The following is an 18,776-nucleotide window of genomic DNA, read 5'->3' as shown; positions in this document are numbered from 1 at the left end:
TGAACATTTATTTACTTTTTTTGTATTTTTTGAACGGTTTTATTTTTTTTTGTTTTTTGGGGGGGAGAAACGAAAATGATTCATTGTAAAGGGCTCAACAGGAGCAACAAAAAAAAAAGATAATTTATTTTCTGGGGTGATTTGGACAATCATGATTATCAATTGCTAAGTTGATTAAATTGATGCTACTTTCTCTGTAGCAAATCAACTGACCGCAACGCACGCACACTTGTTTGATTGTCCCGAACCTCATCTGTATATTTGGGACCGTCTCCTTTGCCTCTGGTCCCGTCACTTCCTGTACATTTGACCTTCTGGCCACAGGAGGAGGGTTATCGTGTAGGTCACGTACTTGCGCAGCACTGTAGTTGATAGGGTGCCACCTGTCCATATGGCGATGCATCGTATAATTTCCATAACTATACTTTTTATCTGTCCCTCTGGACAGATCATTTTTACATATCAGGCAAGTTACGTACCGGGCATTCACTTTTTTTTTGGCCCCGGGGATATTTAAAAAATTGCCAAATAAAATTCTCTTTCACTCGGGACCTCCTAGGCTCTTCTGGCAAAAAGTGCCTCTCTTCTTCCTCTTCCTCTTGTTCCTCTTCTTCCACCTCTTGCTCAACCACCACCTGAGGAGGTGGTCCTCTCTTTCTAGGAGGTGGTGGTGGTGGTGGGGATGCACCAGCTGAAGCTACAACACTTGCCATTGCTAAGTGATGAAAAAAGGTCTTCCTCTCACAAAGATGAAAGTCAGAGTGAGGAAACAAGGAGGGGTTTTCATCATTTGGGAAAAAAAAATAGTTCTAAACCAATGAAAAGTGTTATTTTTAGGTCACATGACCTAGCCTTACATCATTAGGAACCCAAAAGTGAAATGAACCAATGAAAAGTTTTATTAACAAGTCACATGACCTGTTATGCTTACGTTACGCGCTCCGCGCCGCGCCCTGGATCGCTTCCGGGAAGCTGCGCTTCGCGCCTCGCTTCGCGCACCGGAGCACTTTCGGGTGCGCTAACGCGGCGCGTCATATGACGCATTACGCGACAACGCGATACGTTGCGGTTACGCGACGCGTCACGATGTTGTTTTCTAATGCGGCAGTTGCGCAAACAGAACGTTTATCGATTCGCGGAACGAGTCGCGGCACCAAATTGAGCTAAAGAGAAGCTACCCGGTTCGTGGATCGGGAGCGAAACAAAAAAAAAATAATAAAAAAAATACATTAAAAAATTGTATTAAAAACATATAAAATATATTTTTCGTTTTAAAGAAGAATACATTTTAAAGGTTTTGATATTTGCTATTAAAAAACCATTGAAATTCACTGAAAAAACCATAGGTTATAGACCATATATAGTTAGGAATTAGCATTTACAAAACCTTGAAAATTCACTGAAAAAACCATAGGTTACAGACCATATATAGTTAGGAATCAGCATTTACACAACCTTATTTTACTCACACAAAACCATTGAAATTCCATATATAGTTAGTTGCACTAACTATATATCGCGCACCCGCAATCCACTGCTGATGATGTCACATATTACATCATTCATGACACGGTCAGTGACATCACTGATGACATCACTGATGACATCTCAAATGACATCACTGATGACATCACTTATGACATCTCATTTGACATTAATGACCACATCACTGATGATATCATTCATGTGACAATACAATACATCTCCTCACATTTTAATATAACCTTTGTTACACCCAGTGTTAAATACAGAGTATAATTTTTGAAACCATTCACACACCAATACTAGTTACTACATACGCACTCACTGATTCCTACGTCTACACACACATTCACTTATTCACCCATACAATCATTCATACATACAATCACTCATCTTTACAACACTATCATATGCACTCATACACCTATACAGATACTCACACTCTGCCACTCATCCATGGAGTTACTCACACACCTAGTCAGTCCTGTAAAGAATCAATCACACTTCCATTTTCTAATCTATCTACAGTTAAACATAGAGCACCTTACATGTTCAAACATATACTAACACATACTTACTCTCTTATACAATCATTGATACAAGTACACATTGATCGGCACAGAGTCACACACCTCCCAGCCAGCCACACACACACTCAGTCTCCCATACAAATACTTGAGCAATCAATCAATAACCCATATAGTTACTCATATAGCTACTGATCAACACATGCAGCAGTTTACAGAACATAATGATGCACAAATTAAGACAGTTTAGTCACTAACCCATGCACTCAGTAAGACACATTTAATCACTCACTCATACAGTCAGTCATGCACCTACTAAATCCTTTATCCATACACTTATAAATCCACTCATTCTTCAATATGTAAGACATATTTTAACTTTACAGAAACATACATTCACTGGATGTAGTCATCAGTGATGTCATCAGTGATGTCATTTGAGATGTCATCAGTGATGTCATCAGTGATGTCATTTGAGATGTCATCAGTGATGTCATCAGTGATGTCACTGACCGTGTCATGAATGATGTAATATGTGGCATCATCAGCAGTGGATTGCGGGTGCGCGATATATAGTTAGTGCAACTAACTATATATGGAATTTCAATGGTTTTGTGTGAGTAAAATAAGGTTTTGTAAATGCTAATTCCTAACTATATATGGTCTATAACCTATGTTTTTTTCAGTGAATATGTATATATATATATATATATTACCTACTGGCGGTCGCCAGTAGGTATATATAGTTAGGATTTTTTTGAATAGGGATTTCTGAAAATTCTATGTTGAATAACTTTGGCGTTGATGGCACATTTTGTTTCTGAGCGTCCCCTGAAAGTTTGGGGGGGTTTCGTCAAGCGGGGGCCGAGAAAAAAGGGGGGTCCCAAAACGTGTTTTTAACATTGAGTTTTCCATAGGGCGGTTGGACTCACTTTTAGCTTGAATGGCTGAATGGATTTCTATGAAACTTGGCAAAATTGTAGAGACTGTTTGCCCGATGTGCCTTTGCTAGGTCTCAAGATATGTGCTCCAGTGGATTTTGAGAAATTAACGTTCAAAAAAATATATATATCTGTGACAGCGTCCAGGTTGTTGTGTTGTGTGGGTGATGTAAGTACCAACATGTAGGTATCAATGAAGAGTCTAAAATTCAATGTACACCGTCTCCTCTGTAGATATTTTGTATGTTCTAATATGGGTTATTTAAATGTAAATGTGTGGAAAAGCACTTCATGCTTTAAAGCAATTGTATTTTTGAACTGATTGTTCTTTCCTCTTAGTCCTCCTCTTTGTTTTTTTTTCCCCACACTCTTCTTCAGCATGATAGTTGATAAATTTGTTCCCTCAAAAAATGTATATACATAAAAAAATTATAATAAATACATATAAAATATATTTTTCCTTTAAAAGAAGAATACATTTTACAGCTTTTGATATTTGCTATTAAAAAACCATTGAAATTCACTGAAAAAACCATAGGTTATAGACCATATATAGTTAGGAATTAGCATTTACAAAACCTTGAAAATTCACTGAAAAAACCAAAGGTTATAGACCATATATAGTTAGGAATTAGCATTTACAAAACCTTATTTTACTCACACAAAACCATTGAAATTCGCATATATAGTTAGTTGCACTAACTATATATCGCGCACCCGCGCACATCAGTGATGTCATCAGTGATGTCACTGACCATGTCATGAATGATGTAATATGTGACATGATCAGCAGTGGATTGCGGGTGCGCGATATATAGTTCGTGCAACTAACTATATATGCGAATTTCAATGGTTTGTGTGAGTAAAATAAGGTTTTGTAAATGCTAATTCCTAACTATATATGGTCTATAACCTATTGTTTTTTCAGTGAATATATATATATATATACATATATATTCCAACAAATCTTCGTTTCAACAGAAAAGAAGTACGCCCGATCAGACTTCAGGAATTAACTTGCACCTTTATTTCACACAGAAACAGCTTCGTTACAAAGTCCTTACGCGTTTCAGCTACATCGGTAGCCTTGATCACAGGTGAGCTGCATACAAGAATTTGGGGCGTTACTCCGTGGTTTATACGCCTACATAGAACTACATCTTTGCGCAGTCCTTAATTACTCCAATTCCCAGGCTGCAATTTGACAGTGAAAAAGTCTCATGGTCTCTTTGTAGTTTGCACTGTTATTCATTTTCCCATTTGTTTGTTGAATATCGGGTATTTTCACAGTGCTACATGTAATTTTCTGAGTTCATTTAAAGTCATAGTCATTTGCTCAATAATTCTACTGCTGTTTCGTTTTTTCAATTATACGTAGTACCTGGAAACCTGAAGTCCGTACGTGAAGAACAGATGTGCTTCACCTTCCCTTGCCTCACGTTGTTTACCAAAAATCCTCGGCTGGAATGGACCGTGCCATTTGCTGTTTTGGAACAACTGCAGGCGGGTCACGCTTCATTATTGCAAATCCCAACAATATATATTACCTACTGGCGGTCGCCAGTAGGTAGTTATAGTTAGGACCTAGTTTCCATAAGAAATCCTCAACATTCTATTTGGATTAACTTTGGCCCTGGTGGATGAATCTTTGCGAATTTCTCAAAGAAGATGGCTCGGTCCGCTGCGCTCCTTCCCTGAAAGTTTAGGGGGGATTGGTGAAGTGGGGGCTGAGATGAAAGGGGGGTCCCAAAACGTGTTTTCTCCATGTTATTTTCCACAGGACGTTTAGACACGGCTACAGGTCGAACGGCTGAATGAATTTATAGGAAATTTGGCAAAACTGTAGAGTCCGGCTCGCAGATTATGCTTTTTTTGGAATGGTGTAAATCTGTTCAGTAGTTGCTGAGAAAATTAAAGTTAAAGTCAATTATATATCTATAAGCGCGTACGGGTGCGCGCACTGGAGCGGCTGCGCGCGAGCGGAATTTTTTTTTGCTGCGTGACGTCTGTTAACGTTCGATTCGAAGGAAATCAGGAAGTGTTGACCGCCATTTTGTCACTGCGAGTAAATATATTGTCATTTCAAAGCGTTGGAACATGGAAAGGGGAGAAGGTAGAGATTGTTTTGCTGCGTAGGTTCTCTCAGGGTGTGCAGTAAGTCCCTTAAACGCGAAAATATATATATATATTTTTTTTTAAAGTTGCGGGGTGCACGCACTCGGGCGCGCACACCTATTTACAAGAGTGTGAAAATGGAGATAAATCAGAAGTTTGAGTGCTTTGATATAAGGTGGCTCTGAAAAGAGCCCTTGTGTTAATTGAGTTTTTTCTGCATTTATAAGTAAGTACCGATGCAGAGTCTGATGTTGCAGAGGAAGATTCTGTTTCCCTCATCCGTGAAATGAACACCATCTGTCCTATAGATGTCTTGCTTGTGGTAACGCAAGTTGTTGTGGTAAATAGAACCCATGCTATAATCTCTGAGGAAAGCAGAAACAGATTTATTTACATGTCTCCTTGCTTTCTCAATTTGGGCACAATGTTGATTGGACCAATTCCATTTCTGTCTTTGGCATATATTGGAATATACCAAGGCAGTTCGAGGAAAAAGTGTCATCAATTGTCGAAAGGTGTCTTTTAGAAGCATTTCCAGACCTACCCCAGTCAATGTGCCTAGATCGTTCCCACCATAGTGCACAATTATAAGGTCTGGTTCTGGGAGATGCATAAAAGTTTTCACCAATGGTATTAATTGGTGACATCTTAATTCTCTTTGCCCAATCCACGTTATCTGCACATTTGGTAAATCAAGGTTGGAAATTCGTCTGCTTGCTGCATATTTTCCACTCCAGTGAATATAGCTGTGTCCTAAAAGCCAAACCTTCATTTTCAAGGCAGATGCACTCGTACTCCGATGGGTTCTGGAAGTGGAATGGCAGTTAGAAGCTGAAAGTCAGGATAAAAAAATGGATGAAGCTTGGTGTGGTTGAAAAACGAAAAATGATTGGTTGATTCTAATACGTGAAGATGGAAGACTACGTTGCATGTTAATGTTATGTAAAAGAAAAAATAGTATTGGGTGTGAAAAAAATGACATGTAACAGAGCTGTGGATAGGCAGGTGTTTCTGGAGGGAGAACAGTGTTGTTAGTTTGCTGTAGAACGTTGAGATATGAACTTTTTTTACCTGTGCCTTCAGCCAGGTGCAGAATGAGGTGTTACCATGGAAACAGCCAGAGATGGCAGTGGGTGATGGGTGACTTTTATGTGACATTGAAAATATTGTGAGGGACAACCAACTGAAATGTACATTTGAATACAAAATTTTGCGGGAGGAAATATGATTGGCTGAAGAGACATATATGAGTCTGTATTGACTGGATATCTGTGCCATTGAATTTTGGTTGCAGTGATAGCAGCATAATTGAGACTTCCGTCAAACGAATATCTATTTTGTGACTGTCACTGTTGTACATCGTACAAAGCATTGGTAAAGGTAAGTCTGTAACTGTTTGTTTTGTCATGTACCGTAAAATATGGTTTACTCACAAACAATGATTGATTTTCCTCATAGTTTGAAACTAAACTCATTTTTGGCTGTCATAATGTGTTGTATTTCTAAAACTATTTTTAATTTAAATGTGAAATATGAACTATAAAATATGTTTAATATAAAGAGTAATTATTTGTGTGATTTTGAAGCCTTTATATATAATGAGAGAAGTTGTTTATGAAGTGAAAAAATGATATTAGCAGAGAGACAGATAATGCAGATAGAGAGAGAAATGGTAAATTACATGTGATACCGTCGTGATAAAATGTGAATGGTTAATGAATTCATAAACTTTCTGTCACACGACAAAATTAGAGTGCGGTTTCTGGACGCGGCCTGCATTGGTGGGTGTAGGGTGAGAGGGGCAGGTGGTTAAGTGAAATAAAATAAAAAGTTGGTATATTACATGTGATACTGTCTTGAAAAAGTGGTAATGTTTAATGAATTCTTAAAGTTTCTGTCAGACGACAAAATTATAGTGCGGTTTGTGGCCGCGGCCTGCATTGGTGGGCGTAGGGTGAGAAGGGCAGGTGGTCGAGTAAAATAAAATGAAAAGTTGGTACATTACATGTGATACGGTCTTGAAAAAGTGGTAATGCTTAATGAATTCTTAAAGTTTGTGTCAGACGACAAAATTATAGTGCGGTTTGTGGCCGCGGCCTGCGATGGTGGGCGTAGGGTGAGAAGGGCAGGTGGTCGAGTAAAATAAAATGAAAAGTTCTGACCATGAGGTTGTACACAGATTTGTGCAGTAAATGTGTTCGTAAATTGAGGTACCAAACGGAGTATAAAAATATCTCTTTCACTCCTGCTGTTTGACTGCATCTTTATCTCTCTTCTGTTTTCCGTCTCCGTTGCCCTGTGTTATCTTATTGTGTGTGTGTCTGTCTGTGTCTGCCTTCAGTCCGGGCTGAGGAACTTTGGTGTGGAGGCACACACAGATAGTCGCATCAAAGTAGTTGGAACGTTTTCAAAAAACTATTTATATAATTGAAATGCTTTTTTGAAGCGCTAGTGAATGTTTTCTTTCAGAATTACCGCTCGGTTGTGCTGCATGTGCACTCTGTTCTCTGGTGGCTGGCGGAGAAGTGTTTGTTATTGTGGAGATTAAAGCGTGATAAGGAGTGAAATACGACATAGCGTCTGGTCTGTTGAAGCGTGGGAGCAGTGATTAACACTGAGTGGAGCGGAACTGCGACGGTGCTTGAGAAGAGTAATAAATTATTTTTTTACAGAGGTACAACTGTCTGCATGGTGCGCGACCTACTAAGAAAGGGTTCACGGGCTGTTATAGGGCTGTGGGTTCTAGTATGAGTAAATCAGGTCGACAAAAGAAAATATTAAGTTAGTACAGCTGAAGTTACGTGGAACACATGAATACTGTTTCAGTATACAATCATTTTAGTTGAGATTATGGATTAAAAGAGAGAACGTGTATATTTGAAATGTTTATTCAGAAATGCACTGTTTTCAAGGCAAGTTTCTAATCTAATATGAGTAGAGATATTGCAAAAAACAAAGTAATCGGTATAGTCAGTAGTACATAGAATACAAACGGCATAGTTGATGAAAAATGAATATGGTTTTGCAAAATTAATTATACACTCTTATGAGGAAGTATATTATATTTTAATAAATGGAAGAAGGTCTCTGGCCTTTCAGTTTAGGAACGATACATGAAAATGCTAGTGGTTAGACATTATGTCTTTATCAATCAGCTCTCTGCATGCGAAGCACTATCACGTTTCTGTTATGCTATTGTGTAAGGGAAAAAAAACACGCCAAAACGGACAAAATGGCGAGAGGTGCATGTATGTAATCAAAATATTTCAGTTTATGGAAAATTAAATGATCAGAGGTGTCTGAGGCGGAATTAAGCAGTTCAAATGCGAAATGGCGTTTACAGTTATAAAAAACTCATTCTATATTTACACATTAATTAGGGCACATGTAGCATATATTAGCGAGTTTTGGTTCGAGTACGTTTGAAATAACATAAGATAAGATATACAATAGAATTGTTGAGATTAGACTTTAATAAAAAATAAAGTTCAAAATCGAGTAGCTGAAGAAAAAAAATTTAGTCCACATAAAAGATCAAAATTTAACCAGTAGGAAATCATAATGTCCACTGTTAGTAAAGCCAATAGGTCTGTTCATGTTAAGAAAGTATCCAAGAAAACGTGAAAAATATAGGGAGGCAAAACGAAATGTGGACGTCAATGGCTTGCATAACAGTCAACCCAGGATTGTATAGGCGAAGTAGGCAGCAATTGCTTCTAACAGGAAGTCACTGTTATGATCCGAAAACATGTCAGCCATCCACTTGAAAAGAGGAAAGCAGCATTCATGATCTGTTATTACCGGAGCCTCTAGTACCATCAGAGGACAGCTCGGTGGGTTTTCAATGTAGCTGTCTGTCAGGAAATCTTGCGCCGCTGCGAATATATCCCAATGACCCAGAACTCCTTGTATCGCTGCAAAGGCCATAATCCCTCCGTTGCAACAAAGTTGTTCATGATCAATTAACGGATTCATGAGATGATTGTAATTCACTTCAGGAGGTACCAAGTTGCAGAGACATAAGTCCAGGGCCCACATGAAATCACAGCTCAGGCAATGAAATACAGGCTGCACACAGGTGAAATAGGAATATCGAAATGATAATCGATATGAAGTATTCAGAGTCGAGAGTGCTAAGATGCCGTAGTAGTCAAGCATCTTCTGGCGAAATAGTTCTAAGTGTTCCGGCTTGTTTGCGAAGACAGGAGGGACATCCATTTTGAAATAAACGAGATGGGAACACAAACGTCGCAGCACTGGCAGTTCAACAGGAAGTCCACAGAAATAGGTCGCAGAGCATGGAGTGAATAGTAGCAGAATGACTTGATATAATTTTTGGCAGTCCGGTCAATAAACCATTGGTTAGTAGTTATAAAAAAAATAGCGTGTCTTGAAGTGTAGGATGTGTTTAAAATTAAGGGAGTCACCTCAGTAAATTGTAAAGGAAGGCCACTCTTTTATAAGGAATGGTGTTGTCTGTGAATATTAGCTAAGTGAAAGATATGTTCGCGAACAGATGCTACGCTAACTTGTTTTTGTGACAATAAGGCTGTTGTTCATGTCTTGTGATTCAAGGCCGGAATTCGCTGCCAGATGAAAACATCAAGGTTCACATGCGTGGGGTAGATAAACTACATTCTTAAAGGGAAGCAAATGCAGAGTGATTTTTACCGCGTAAGCTTTGTCGTTTAAAAAGTCATAGTGATTTTCATTATATGTCAAATATAATATCACTGATGAAGAATGAAAAAAAATCGTTATAATAATAGGCACTGGTTTTTTTTTGGAAAGATATGCAACATTACAGGGATTTCACTTAAATAAGTCATGTAATTGAAAGTGCCTGCATGTGGACGACTAAATATATGTTTAGGCGTTTAATATGCAGCTTTGAAAAAAACGTGCGTTTGTTTTAAAAATGAAATGTAAAGGTTTAGAGCTTTTGGAGATATTCGCGCCTAGCACGAATATCTTCAAAAGTTGGTAATAGGAGATAGCGATGTTAGCGACTGTTTCCAGTCGCTAACATCTTGGCACGCCCACTTTGCATGTCATTAGTGATAAATATCACTGACATGCAAAGTGGGGCCCAAGATGGACGCTATCTCCTACTAGCTGTCGCTAACTGGTGTTAGCGACAGCTAGGTAATAGGGAGATAATTTTATCTCCGCTTTCTTGGCTTTTAAAGCCAAACAAGCGGAGATAAACCCCCTTGATAATATGCCCCTCGTTTCTTTATCTACTGTGTAGTTTTTCTGCATGTTGCCTATTCTTTTATTTTTACTGTTGCTGTGTCTTACACATTTTCCAGGGGCGGGTATAGGGTCATGGCAGCCCTGGGCAGGGAGCGTAGGTAGGGGGCTCTGTAACAGGGGGTTTGGGCGGGGCGGAGTGTGCAGCCCACTGAAGAGGGGGGGTGGATCAAGGTGTTTGGAAGTGGAACAGAGGCAGAGCACGCCAAATTCCTGCCATGGTCCGCTACGCAAATATGTATGCATCCTTAGAGGATTATTATATTAAGCATATATAATAATATGGTGGCTCCTGGGGTTTGGTGGTTCTGTGCAGGTGTACTGCTTGCATATGCCCATGGTTGGCCCTGTATTTTCTGTCTATGCACTTGTTCTCCGTCACATGGGCTTTTAGTTATGAAGGCCTTGTGTCGCTGGTGCATGAGTTTTAACATGGGAAAAAGTGATATATCTGTGGCGCAATGGTTTCATAAATGAGACATTTTGTATCTTATTGTAATGATAGAGAATCTTGGGGAATTTATCTGTTATGCTTGATCTTTGCTATAATGGCTCTATGTTGTGTAAGAAATAAGTCTGTAATAAGTTAATTAAATTTTAATATTTTCTTTTTTACAGTATTTGGTGCTGAAAAGCAACAACGTGCCTTCTGAATTACAGAATTTGAGTAATTATATTCTTTTTTTCAGGTGAGTTGGTATTTTTGCATAGGCAGTTTTTTTGGGTGCACATGAAAATAATGGAGAAGATTTTTTTAAATGTTTGTAAAATTTCATTTTGGAATATGATTTTATCTTGAATTATTCACATGGGTTGTATCTGCTTATACTAGATATGTATTTTGAGATATTCTCCACTGACAGTTGAAATTATCTTTTAATGGGCTTGGTGCATGTGTTCTTTTTGATGGAGTTCAGATTTACGGATCATTGGAGTATAATTCTTTCGTGTTTCCATTACTTAAATCTTTTGAAGTGGTCATGATTTTTGAAATCTTGTTGCATTATGTTTGGCAGTTTTTCTCCTTTATTTACAAAGAGGTATTATGATATGGTTCTAGGTGTGATGGTATCTTTCCTGCATATCTGTGATTATACTATGTATAGGCATTGTTTTACATATTCATGCAGAGGTTTATTATGAGGTTGTTCTTCATGCTTAGTATGACATTTTGTATATGCTATGACTTTTACATGGTGAGTATGCTGTTGAAACATAAAAGGAACTGTCTCTGTGAGAAGTAGTAATCTGTTAAGTGAATGCTATGGTTTGTATAGTGTGAGCCTTCTCTTCAGAGTGCATATAGTTTACATAGCTCTTTGTACTGGTGAACTGAAAAAATGGGTCTCTAAAAATTAATTCTACAGATTATCAATATTTGTGATATCTAGAAAATCTAAAAAGAAATTTTACAGTAAAATGTCTTTTAACAATAGTAATTATTTAATGGAAAAAAAGATCAGTGTTAATGTTTAGGGTTATATTGCCAATTTCTTTTCAAAAGAAGAGGAACGTGATATCTTAAAATATATAGAGTTAATAAGTTAAAAATTATAAAAATATATGTAGTTTAAAAATTAGTAAAGGTATTTTTAAGTTATACATTTATGAAAAAAGATATAATTTAGTCTCTATATTTTTTTAAAAGGATACAGAAGAATAAACTGAGTCTAGTTATGGAGAATTCCTCAGAAGAGAAACAAATTCATTTTGAAATCATTAACGAAGTGATGGAGGAAATTTTAGACGCAGTCTTTGAAGAGGAAATAGATGAAAAAAATTATTTTATGGACATGTCTTTAGACTCCGCTTACTTAGAGATGGTTGAAGGAGATGAGGACTTTCGACTTGAAGAAGTCCCTGATGATATAATGGTGGAAGTTCTACAAAATTATGAAGATTTCAATAATTTAAAAAAATGTTGATAGTAAAGCATTCTTGAAGACAGTTTTCTTGTCCTATTCGTCGTTGATGTGCTTTAGGAGAGTGATAAGACATGTTCTCATGAAGTGTAAAAGAGATTGTAGTAAAAAAGATTAAAACATCTACGATGACCCATAGTTCTTGAAAAAAGTGTACTGTTTGTATGCTTTAAAAATTAGAATTAAAAACTGTCTATAATGTTAAAACAGATATGGAGTGTGATAAAATTAAGAACCAACATTCACTACAGAATTTCCTACTCTGTTCAGAGACTTTCTGTTATTTTCTTAATTCTACTTAGAAAATGAATCTGTGGTTTAAATTTGTACGTTATATGCTAGTAGTCAACTATAATATTTGTTATGTTTGTGTTTTACAGATTGAGAATTTCATCAAAATCTTAAATTAAGATGCCGACCAGAACTGAAAAAAGAAAGCTCTATAAACGGACTTACAATTTGAAGAAGAAAGGAATTGAAGAAGTATCAAAAGAACATAGGACGGATAAAAAGAAGAGTGCTCCTGGTAAGCAAACCAAAAAGTTTTTGAGAGCAATATGTGGAAGGAAAAATGTTAGTATTGAAGTGGACAAGGAAAAAAGTATACCAGTATCGAGAAGGAGACATGGAACCAAAGATAAAAATGTTTCTGGAATCAGGAGACAGGAAAATCTGTACAGTAAAACTCGGATGAATCAATTTAGCCAAATCAGGAAGCGTATGTTTTACAACAGAGTAGTTTTGAATTTATTACAAAAGGAGAAAGTTTCTAAAAGAAGATCTGCTTTTCTTAAGAAGAAACAATATATAGAGGGTATTGTTGAGCGCGCGTTTGAAACAAAAAGAAAATTATTTATTTTAGTACTTAATAGAATAAATACGCTAAATAAGGCAATACAAGTTTTAAAAGCTAAAAGTAAATGGAAGAGACACATAAATAGGAGTAATTTTTGTAAAGTGTTTTCTGGGAAGTGGATGCATACTTCAACGTCTGAACCATTTTTTAATGAAGAGAGTTACTTTCAAAGTAACGATTTGTTGCATGCAGTTGACACCAGTGGTCGAGGATACGAGGTGAAGGAGGGATGTGTAATTGAGAAAGAGAAAATTGTGGTTAGAAATGCAGAAGAGGTGATGGCTGGAGAAGCTTCAGGGGGACGTGCTAATGTTCCTGTTTACAGTTGGAATTGTAGTAGCATTTGTAGTGTACGACAGGATTCAATTGATTTCTTTCGCAATTTCTTACGTAAGTACATTAAAGAAAGTCTTAGAAAAAAAATTGTTATGTTGCAAGAATTAGATCATTGCAGAGTGCGAGAAAAAATAGGTCTGCAAGGTCATTCTCTGGCTTGTCTTTCTAAAAAAATATGCCAGTGTGTGTTTCATCACTTCAGGATGTTAGCAGTGCATCATACTAAAATGAGAAAATTGGTGAGAAAGTTGTATTATGCAAAAAGTCCAGCACTTAAACTTAAACAGTTAAATACTGCTCTTTTGTATGGATGTGAATTAGATGTTAAGAAGATTTGTGCAGAAATTGAGGTAAGTTATTTTGGTCCAGAGGAAGGTAATGCAGAAACTGATATAATTATAGAAGGAAATGTGTTAGAAAATGTTGGACACGTTAATATTGAAAATGTTGAACAGGAAATAATAAAGTTTAAGGTAATTGCAGGTGAGAAACCAAATTTTTCTTGTGTCTGTTGTCGACGCATTCATTACAAAAGTCAAACTAGGTTAGTTGATTTATATTTAAAAAGTGAAGATGAAAGTAATGGTCAAAGGAAAGATTTTGCAACTTATTTGTTGGTGGAAAACTATTTTGATTTGGGTTTTGAGCAACGTATTTGTAAATATTGTTATAATAAATTAAATGAAAATAAAATGCCTGCTAGAGCTGTTCATAATAATCTAGAGTTGATAAATATTCCATCAGAATTGATGGATTTAAATACTTATGAGACTATTCTGATCCAATGTGTACATCCTTTTCAGGCTATTGTTCGTATGGAGCCTAAGACTGGTAAATTAAATCCTTCAGATTTACAAAGAGGATTAAAGGGTAGAGTTGTATATTTGCCACTTGATTTAAAAAAAAATATGGAAACAATTGGTGTTGAAAATGTAGAAGAGGAACCTCTAGTTATTCTAGTTAATGGTGTACCTACAAAGAGTAAGAAAATCTGGCAAGATTTAGTGGATGTTAGAAAAGTCAAAAAGGCAACGTTGTATTTAGTTCAAAACAATAAGTACTATAAAGATGTATACGTAGAAGAAGAAGATGTAAGTGAAGAAGAGGAGAGTGATTTGTCTCTTGGACAAATTGAAAAAGTTGATCTATCCAGAAGTGAAGAAATTTATGAACATTACAGTGTTCATCCACTGCATTCCAAAGAAGCAATAGGGAATGCTATTGATCTATTTCAGATGAAAAAGGCGAAAGGAAATCCTATTAGTGTGTGGGAAGAAAGTTTGGAAGGTCGTTGTTTCCCACAGTTATTCCCTACAGGTGAAGGTACACGATATGATGATCGACCTATGCAGATTCCTGCATCTGAATACCGGACAACAAGATTATATGCAGAAGATGCGAGGTTTCGCCAATGCATTCCATATTTGTTTCATCTTCTGTTTGAGAGTGACTTATCTGGTCTCTCTTATGCAGTAAATCATATCTTAAAAAGTGGAGTTCATCTGCATAATATTCCAGCAAAGGAATTTATGGATAAAGTGCAACAGAAAGATAGTGTTTTGGATTCACACCTAATTAATTTAATGGCTTGTCAGCGTGGTACTAATGAGTATCGGTACCGTCGTCATGGAGATTTGAAGTGCATGCTTAGAAACTTAGGAGCACCAACATGGTTTTTAACTCTAAGCTGTGCAGAGTATGCTTGGGAAGATTTACTTGAATTTCTTCAGGAGGCGAATGCAAACATAGAAAATATAAACTACAAGACACCCGGAGAACTGTGTTCGTTAGATCCGGTTAATGTTTGCAGATATTTTAATCATAGATTTGAAGCTATGATGTCTTTTCTTACAAACAAGAAAAATCCGCCTCTTGGTGAAGTACTGGATTTCTTTTGGAGAAAAGAATACCAAGCAAGAGGTGCTCCTCATATTCATATGCTGTTATGGATCAAGGATGCTCCTAAATTTGGAAGAGACTCGGGTGAGACTGTACTCTCTTTTATTGAACAGTATGCCACTTGTGACATACCTAATAGTACAACTGATAAGGACTTAAGAGGAAAAGTGTTACGCTTTCAAAGTCATCGTTGTGGAAAATATTGTCGGCGAAAATTCAAATCAAAGAGTAAATTCTACACCAAATGTCGTTTTGGATTTGCACGACCGGTACTTTCAAAAGGAAGAGTCAACAATTTGATGTCATCTTTGCGACATAACATCAGAAGAAGGTCACCTAAAAATACGTACAATTTAAGAAGAGGTGAAGAATCCAAATATATAAATGACTATAACCCAGTAATTTTGTCCATGTGGAATGCTAACATGGACATACAATATGTTGCAGACAACTCTATTGCTGTGGCTCGATATGTAACGTCTTACATCACAAAATCTGAAAAGACGGAACTGAAGGAGATGTGGGAAGACATTTCTCATGAAAAGAGCCTAAGCAAAAAATTGTATACGTACAGTTTGAAGATGTTGTCTCATCGAGAAATTGGAGCATATGAATGTTGTGACCGATTATCATCAGCAAGTCTTTATGCTAAATCAAGGACTATTCTCTGGGTGAGTTTGGGTCTTGCAGAAACACGAAACCGTGTTCTAAAACCTGTGCAAGAAATTGAATATTTAGCCCAGAAAGAACCAAACAGTACAGACATTCTGAAAACAAATATGTTGGATACATACTATCCAAATAGAAGTACTCTTCTAGAAAACATTTGTCTGTATGAAATACTTCAAAACTACACTTTTAAAAGGAATGTTACAGAGAACATTGATAAAGGTGTATATGCTGTAATTGGACAAGAAGGATGTCTGGTGAAGCAAAGAAAAGGACACTTGATTAATCATCGGAAACTGAGTTGCGAAACACCTGACAAAAGAGAATTTTACTATTTTGCTCTTTTGCAACTCTTTAAACCATGGCGTAGAGAAGAGGAACTACTTGGGGACTTTGATAGTTATGAAGATTCATTCAACGCATCTAAAAGTAGTATTGAATGTACTGTTTTTAGTAATTATCTGCAAATGTTGAATGATGAAATAGAGCAAGAAGTGACAATTGCAGGGGAGATTGGTAGAGATAGTTCACAAGATAGTCAAAGTTCGGCTTCATTAAGTCAAGATCCACTGGGACAACCAATTATCCAAAATGAAGCAGCCACTGCCATGGATGAGGTGGAAAGAGCAATGCAGCAAGGTCAAGAGGAAGTAATCAACTTAGAAGAATTAAAGAAGCAATTTAATATTGAGCAAAGACAGATATATGATGAAGTGACAGAGCACATTGAGCATGGCTTTCGTCATGAGAGAAAAGATTGCTCATGTATGTCATTTGAAACTATTCGATTATATGTAAGTGGAGAAGCTGGAACTGGTAAAAGTTTCCTAATTAAAGGAATTACTACATATTTACAGCAAAGAACTCAGTCAACACTGTCGTGTGTTGTTACTGCTCCAACTGGATTGGCAGCACATAATATTAAAGGTATTACTTTACATCGTTTACTGATGCTGCCAGTTGAACATGAAAATAAATTACAATATCACAAGCTATCTGGAGAAGCTTGTTTTGAAGTTTCTAGAGTGCTTAAAAAAATGAAACTTCTTATTATTGATGAAGTAAGCATGGTATCTAATTTAATGCTTGCTTTTGTGCATTTAAGAATGCAACAGATACTTAAGACAGAGTATGATGTGTTATTTGGAGGTAAACATGTCATCGTTTTTGGAGATCTACTCCAACTAACTCCAGTGAAAGGACAACCTGTATTTGAAACTGTTACACATGAGGAGACTAGAAAGTGCCTGGGCAGTATTGGAAATGTTAATATATGGTCACATTTCAAATATACTGAACTGATTCAAAATATGCGACAGGCAAAGGATACTAAATATGGAAATATTCTTCAAGATATCAGGATTGGAAAACTAACTGAAGATGCGAAACACACTCTACGAACATGATTACTTTCCAAGCTGTTTCCTAATGAAGATAATGTACCTGAGAAAATATATAGTAAAGAGGTAGCAGATAAATCAGTGATATGCTTGATGCCAACTGTGAAAGAATGTTCAGTTTTTAATGAGAAAATGTTGAATTTAGAAAATCAACAAATTAGGAAACTGGAAGCTAAAGATAGAATAGAGCATGAAGGTAGTACTATTGTTTTGTCTGAAAAGTTGAAGTTAAAATTGGATTCTCTTCAAAAAAGTATATCTAAAACTGCTGGTTTAGAGAAAATCTGTTTGTATGTTTAAATTGTCAGATAATTTTAAGGAGAAATTTACATGTAGAAAGAGGATTGGTAAATGGAGCAATGGGTAATGTTGTTGGTTTTGTTAATTATACAAATAGAGATGAGATTGAATTTTTAAGAATAAAATTTGATGGAATTGAGGAAGTTCAGCAAATTAGTCGCTGTTCAAATCGTTTTTTGCTTGTGAAAGACTTATATGTCCGTCGGAAGCAATTTCCAATTTGTTTGGCATATGCAGTGACTATTCACAAATCTCAAGGTTTAAGTGTAGATTGTGCTTTGGTAAATATTGGAAGCACTGTATTCAAAGAGGGTATGGCATATGTTGCTTTATCGCGAGTTAGAACTTTACGTGGACTTTATTTAATTGAGTATGATGAGACAAAGATTAGTGCAGATTTAAATTGTGTGAAGGAGTATAATAGGTTAAGAAGAGAATATGCTCCAAGTTTACCTCAATATCCTTTAATTGAAAGGCGTATGGTTGGTCAGAAAAGGAAAAATGAGGAGAAATGTGCTGAAGTAGTTGAGAAACGACGAAAAAAAGATGTAGCTGTTGTTGGTAGGCATAAGAAAACGGTTAGTATTGAAGAGATTGTTGGATTTAAGTTTGAAAACAGGTCTGGTGTCAACTGTTATGCAAATGTAGTAGTTAATGTTGTTTTTTTCTAAAAAATGTTAGGGAACAGATTGTAGAAAATCAGGAGCAAACATTTTGCTATTCCTTAAATTCTATATTTGAAAAATGTAGTAGTGGTGAAAGTGAAGTAGGAAGTGTTTCAGAACTAAGGAATGTTTTAGACATATGTGCAGGAGTAAATCAATTTTCACAGAATATTCAGCAAGATTGTCAGGAAGTTATTATGTATATGTTTACAGTTTTGGAAGATGAAGGTGTAGATATTGATAATCTTTTTGGCCTTTCTTATAAATGGGAACATAACTGTGATAATTGCTCATTTTCAAGTAGTACTGATATACACAGTGAAAGATTTATATATTTAACATTACCAGACTGTAAAGAAGTGTCTTTTAATAAACTAGTTAAAGATGCGCATCAGAACATGGTCTGTTCTC

This window comes from Lissotriton helveticus, chromosome 4_1, assembly GCF_964261635.1.
Source record: "Lissotriton helveticus chromosome 4_1, aLisHel1.1, whole genome shotgun sequence".
NCBI lineage: Eukaryota > Metazoa > Chordata > Amphibia > Caudata > Salamandridae > Lissotriton > Lissotriton helveticus.
This window is presented reverse-complemented; position numbering follows the sequence as displayed.